Source organism: Vitis vinifera, chromosome 7 (genome assembly GCF_030704535.1).
Source record: "Vitis vinifera cultivar Pinot Noir 40024 chromosome 7, ASM3070453v1".
Classification (NCBI taxonomy): Eukaryota; Viridiplantae; Streptophyta; class Magnoliopsida; order Vitales; family Vitaceae; genus Vitis; species Vitis vinifera.
In genome coordinates, this window is record NC_081811.1 from 10763413 (window position 1) to 10770455 (window position 7043).

At 33.0% G+C, this 7043-nt stretch overlaps 1 pseudogene; it reads right to left on the bottom strand.

The window, feature by feature from the left end:
* Positions 1–1242: 1242 nt before the first annotated feature.
* Positions 1243–6793, bottom strand: LOC100241469 (cytokinin dehydrogenase 3-like; annotated as a pseudogene).
* Positions 6794–7043: the final 250 nt, after the last annotated feature.

Genomic DNA, 7043 nt, shown 5'->3' on the forward strand with positions numbered 1-7043 from the left:
GCTAAAAATAATTTGAAATATAGGTTAAAATTATATGAACAATAAATTAGAATAATGCTATTGTTATCTTTCATATTATGATGAAAAAATTTATTTGAAAACCATATAAATTTGAAATAAAGTGACAAATCCAACTTAAAGGACCTTTTTTCTTTTGTTAAAATACTCGTATCAAGCTTAGAACATAAATCCAACTTAAGGAGTTTTTTTGGTTGAAATAGTCATATCAAACTAGAACATGATAATGATTTGACATCATGATGTAATTCTAATTTTTTCTTATAAATTTACTACAAAAAATATTAAATAAAGAAAATATTAACGACAACAATAATCAAATTTATATTAATAATTTATATATAAATATATATTTGAAATAAAAATTAAAGTTATTTGAAATATAAATTATTTCAAATAAAACTTTAGCTTTATTATTTAAATTAATAATTTTAAAATTTTCGTTTTCAGGAGAAGGAAGGGTACAAATTCATATGAAAATCAACTCATTCATCTCCCTCTCTCTTGTGTACATTTGATATGCAATATTCAATTATGCCTTTTTTGAAAATTTACAAAATTTCTTTCCCCCCCCCCCCCCCCCCCCCCAAAAAAAATGATAAGGTTCCTAAGAAGTCTTCAATGCTTTGACTCTTGATGAACCCATCTTGATCCTCGTTCTACACTTAATTTTATTGAAATCCTTAGAGCTTGAAAGCTAAGCTCCAATAAAATCCTTAGAAATATTTTACATGGACATTACACTCATTGCAAAATTTCAACAACATTAAAAGAATAGTAGCAATTATATATTCTTCTTTACCTTATTTTAACGTGGGTAGTGCAAGTAAAATAGTTTGGATCAATGGCAATTTGGATGGAATTTTCTATAATTTTGAATTTATCCATGAGCATAACAATTTAAGCATATTTTTCATTCATGGTCTGGTGAGGACTTCAATTTGATTAGCCATTTAAGAAATTTATTCTTTTAACTTGATTGACTGGTATACTGGTTAGAGAAACTAATAGGGGCAGTTATTGTTGGTTGTGCTACTTTTAAGGTCTTATATGGAGACTCCAATGAAGATCCATTGCTAAACACAATGAATGCAAAACATATATATATATATCATCTACTAACTAATTAACTAAAACTGCATTTTCCATGCATGGAAAAATTTATTTATATGTTCTTCTGTTGCTGTTATCCAAAACCTCAAGCCAGATGTCCAGTTCTAAAACTTATATGAAACAGAAAATTTGTTGTCCAGGGGATAATATCATTTTTAGATCAAACTGAGCTTTCCTGTCTTCAAAAGTTTTCCACTTCTGGTTGAAAAGATTCATCCAATCTTCCATGGTTCTGTAGCGGGAAAGGTACCCTTTGATCTTGATACTAGCTTTATCACAAAATTGCAGTATTTCTTTGTTTTGATTCTCCAAGGGTTCCCAATCATCAACTTCACTTGAAAGCAACAATCCTATTGTGTAGAATATATCTTCATCTGGTATAAATGCAGACGTCCTATCATCTCACTAGCAATGTATACAAAAATTTCAATCGTATATGGTATTTAGATTTAAGAGCAAAGCTATAATTAATAATCTATTTTTACATTAAACAACAAAACTTAGTGGTTTAGAATTCTTACTTTTTTCGGATCATTGGGTAAACGAGGAGTGGTCCAGTGGTCTGGTTCATTTTGGGGATAATGTCCCTGAAGACACCTGAGTTGAAGTCTAATCAAATACGAGATCTCGAAACAAAGAGATTCGGCCATGGATGAGGAACATCCCGTAGTCCTTTTGCTCGAAGATCTAGTTCTCCACTAAGACAGCTTATAAAATCTACTAAGGGGACATCTTTTGTGAAAACAAAACCAGGAAGGAAATTCAAGCCTTTAAGTAGCTCCTGTATATCCTACAAAGAATAATTCTCAAGTCAGGCATGCCTCAATGCTCAACTTAATATGTCACGACCCAAATTTTGGGCGACCCAAATTTTGGCCCATGACCCCAGGTAAAAGGTTTGACCCTAAGGGTTCCTCCTATTCCGTGCTGGCAGTCAACCAAAACACTCTGAATTTTTTTTTTCTACACATATGTTCTACTAGAGTTCTCACCAACTAACAATATTCCAAACACTACTCAAAAACAACAAGATTTAATAATTATCATTACAATCCAAAAATAAAAGTTCACAATTAAACAACTTAATCAAAATAGGGTCTCATTACAAATCCATAGTTCATAGTTACTAAAACAAGTCCCAATACCACAATCACAATAAAAATGACACGCTCCACTAGGCCGCTCCAGGAGCATCTTGAAGTTTTCCTTGCCCCACATGTGGATTTTTAGGAGTGATATCTACATCTAAAAAAATGTAAAAAGAAAGAGGTGAGCCTTCCACATTACTCAATAGGGTGCCTAACACCCAAGGGATAATGGGGATTACTAAGTTTTCAAAGAACACAAAAGAAGCATTTCAACAACATTGATCAAGCCACATAAATTAATCTCTATAATTATAGACAATTCCATAATATTCAACAATTAAATGAAATGCATATAAACGCATGACACAATCATACAATGCACTGTCATTCTCGAGCTTTCACTGAAGGATATGCGTCCGCACCCAAATACACTCCCCATTTGGAGTCTTCCCAAGGTAAATTTTTGAGTCCTTCACCCTAGGGATCTCTCTCCCTTCTTAATTGGCCTCATACGGGCTTTTACTTTTCATCACTATTTTATTTTATTTTTCCTTTCTTTTTCCATTTCATACATTTTTCACAATTTTTATCATTTCTTCACACAACCATGATGCAAATGAATGTCACAATTCCAAAATTTCCCAATAATTTCAACAATTTCAACAATTCCAACATTCCCAATAATCTAATGAAATAAATTGTCCACATTAAAATTTTCAAAAATATCCCACCAAATTTTTTAAAATTCACATATCAATAAACTTAAAATTATATCACAATTTCAGAATTTTCCAACAATTCTAATAATTTCCAATAATCAATTATAATTAATTTTCCACATTAAAATTTTCTAAAACACTCTAACAAATTCCCAAAAATTCACATATAAATTTTTTTGATATTATACCACAATTTCATAAATTTCCAACAATTCCCATAATTTTTAACAACCCAAAACAATTATTTATCAACCAAAATGAAATTCCAAAAATTCCAAAAAAAATCCAAATCATCCAAAAAAAATTCCTACAACACCAATATTACCTACTTAACTCATAATGACAAGATTTACAATTTTTTTCCACCAACCCAAAAATTTAATTTTTTTTCAATTTTATTAATAATCAAATTTAATTTAATTTAATTTTTACTTAATTAATTCTAATTAATTTTAATTAATTCACTTTTCATTTTTCGTTTTCATTTTTCATTTCCTGAAATTTTCAATTTCTAAAATCCTAAGAAATTTTCTACCATTAGGTTGACGTGGCATAAAATTTTCAACTTGCCTAATTGACCAACACAATAAATCGAATTTTACCAATCCAAAATTAACACGTGTTCTCCAATCACTTTTCTTTTTGACTTTTCAAACTAGAATTTCCAATGTGACCTAAAATACCCGGTCATTACGTAATATATATATAAGGTACCTATATATATAAATATAGGTACTATTAATAAGGGCAATTCATCAGCTATGTACGTACCTCATCATCCGTATGGCTTGTGAATTCATCGTAATACTTGACTACTTCAAGACAGTAGATGATGGCATTCTTAGATATTAGTGAAGATATACTCACACGGGTAGTCAGAGGGTGAGAGAAAGGAGTATCTCCAGTTATTAGGAGAACTATTTTGCATGATCGAAGAGTGAACCTTCCAAGTAGTCCAGTCCATTGATTGAGATCAAATGTTTTTGGTCTCTAGAAAACTTCGAGTACTTATCGTAGAACATATGTGTCCACTTTAGCTGCAAGCAACCAAATTGAAAAGAACAAGTAAATTTTTCAAAAGTAGTGCTCTTTGCCTGTTTCAGTTATATATATTATAATGATCGGGTATTTTTAAACCATGTTGGATGTTCAAGTTGAAAATTATTCCTTTTTGGTGGTGGTTGAAAAGTTAAAAAGTGATAGGAGAACACATATCAATTTTGGGTTGATAAATTTGAAAGATTTTATTGGTCAATCATACGAGTTGCATTTTTGTACCACGTTAGCTTTATGGTGGGAAATTCCTTAGGATTGTAGAAATCAAAATTTTTGGGAAAAAAAAAATGGAATGAAAAAATGAATTAAGAAAAAAAAATGAATTGAGAAAAGAAAAACTAAATGATTATATGGGTAAGTGAGTGCACTGTGCGGTGGCCTTTTAAAGGAATAAAAGAAATAAAATGAGAAGAGAGAGAAGAGTGGCAGAAGGGTGGGATAGTCGGCGATTGGGAGAGCAAAGAAGACGTCATCCACCTTTGGGGGGCTGTTTCGATGACCAAATGAGCTCGTGAAATTTTGAGGGAAAGTTCTACTCGATGCAAGGAACATTCCTACGATGGTTGATTTTGTTTTTAACGGTTAGATTGTTAGATCTATGGTTGGAAAACTTAACCTTAAAACTTTTAATTAATGCATTTTTTTCTTCAAAATTTTATAAATCTCATTGTTGGAAGTTAAATAGGTGATATTTATAATATGAGAAAGTTTATTGGATGATTTAGGAATTTTCCTTGGGATTTTTGTGTGACAATGGAAGTGTGTAATTATGAAAATTAATTGTATTTGATTGTTGGGATTATTGGGGTTGTTGGAAAATTATGGAATTTTAGTATTGAATATGTTTAATTGATATTTGAATTATTGAAAATTTATTTGATTGTTTTTGGTAATTTTATTATGGAGAAATAATTATATTTGATTGTTCGAATTTTATTTGATATTTGTGAATGGGGATAATTAACCCCATTGCATTTCATTTGCATCATGGTTGTGTGAAGGAAAATAAAAACTGTGAAAAGTGCATGATATGGAAAAATAAAATAAAATAGTAATGAAAATTAAAGGTCCATGTGAGGTGAATTAAAAAGGGAGTGGGATCTCTAGGGTGAAATACCAAAAAATCTACCCCAAGATGACTCCGAATGAGGAGTGTATTTGGGTATGGATGCATATCCTTCGATGAAATCCCGATAACGATAGTGTATTATATGACTATGTGTTAAATATCTACATGCATTTTATTAATTGTTGAAAATTGTTGAATTGTTATGATTATAGAAACTGAAATGTCTGGGTTGATTAAATTATGATAGAATGTTTATTTTTTGTATACACTTGAACCTTAGTAATCCTAAATTAACCCCTTGAGTGTAAAACACCCTACTGAGTAATGTGGAATGCTCACCCCTTTCTTCTTATATCTTTTTAAATACAAATGTGACTCCTGAGGATGCACATATGGGACAAGAAGGGCTTCAAGATGCCCAAAGAGATTTTGGAGCAGCCTAGTGGATTATAGTGTGTTTGTTATGTTGGTTTATTTTGGAACCCGTATTAGCAAACTTTGAAAATATGTATTTGTAATGCGACTTTATTCTAATTAATTTACTCAACTGTGAACTCTTATTTCTAGACTTTAATGATAATTATTATATCTTGTTGCTCTTGAGTAGTGGTTGGTATATTGATAAATTGAAATATTAGTTGAAGGGAGCTCTAGTGTGATTTATATTTAGAAAAAAAAAATTTAGAACATTTTGGTTGACTAATAGCGTGGATAAGGAGGAACCCTTAAGGTCAAACCTTTGACCTGTGGTCATGGGCGAAATTTTGGGTCCCCCGAAATTTGGGTCATGACATATATATATTAGTCTGAGTTCATTTGCTTCACACTTACTCTTTTTTGTACTGGTTCTAGGGCGATCCTCGCTCTTGTTATAATCCCAAACTGACCGAGACCTCGTAGAACCGCGAAAAACAGCTGGGGGTTAGTATTTGGAATAAGCCACAAGTTCCCTTTTACCTGAATCAAACAAAATGAAGGTCTAGTAGGAAAATCAAACCCTAAATATCTGATTATGACATTATAATCCAATATACAGCTCATGTTCTGGGGTTCAGAGTAGTACTGACAATACATAAGAATAAGAATGAGAATGAGAATGAATATTATACCAGTAATAACATCCATTTCATAGACATTGCTGATCTGAGGACCATGGGGAATGTCTGGCCGCTAATTCCAGCATTAGAGAGTGTACCACCAACTGCTAGGTACAAATAATCGGTCCACGACACTGAAGCCATTCATGTTTGAGCGTAGCTTGCAGCACATCAATCCACAGCTGCTCATCCCCAACATCAACATAGGAACCCAATGTCGGATTCGTGGTAACCCTGATTCCACCTCGACGGCTGTGGTTATTTAACGATCTCATCTCCACCACAACCCCATGAGGAGCCATGGCTTGTCCGCGGAGGGAATGGCCTTGGCCCCTAGCGGCTATACTAAAAGAGAGGAACGATTATAGGAGAAACTGACTAGAGATGCAAAGTCTCGTATGGAAGAAGGATAAAGCACTGCAGCTGGATTTTGTGGGTGAACAAGATTACCAAAATCCCCAGAGGCATTGTAGTGGCATTGGGATCCACCCTGACTTGAGACGCAATATCGAGACTCTGGAGTTCAAATGGGAGTTTATGAAGCCAAGGGCTTAACCCTATGCTCGATGTAAAATGGCTTATAAAGACACTGATGATGATGAAAGAGGTTGAGATTGGACAACTCTTAGCCATGGAAGAAAGAGGTTACGAGCAGGTTGGTGGCAGAGGAGGAGGCAGAAAGGGGGCGTATTTATGGAGAAGGAATTTGCCTGAAAACATTATGCATGAAAAATTGGCTGGCAGGGCAGAAATCTTTGGCATCTGGGTTGAAAACGACGTCGTCGCCTGACAAGCGTGCTTTTTCAAAGATATGCAAGGGCGATTCCGTTTCCATTCTTTCCAGCATCATGACTTTGTCGTGTTACCGAAAATTGAGGAAAGA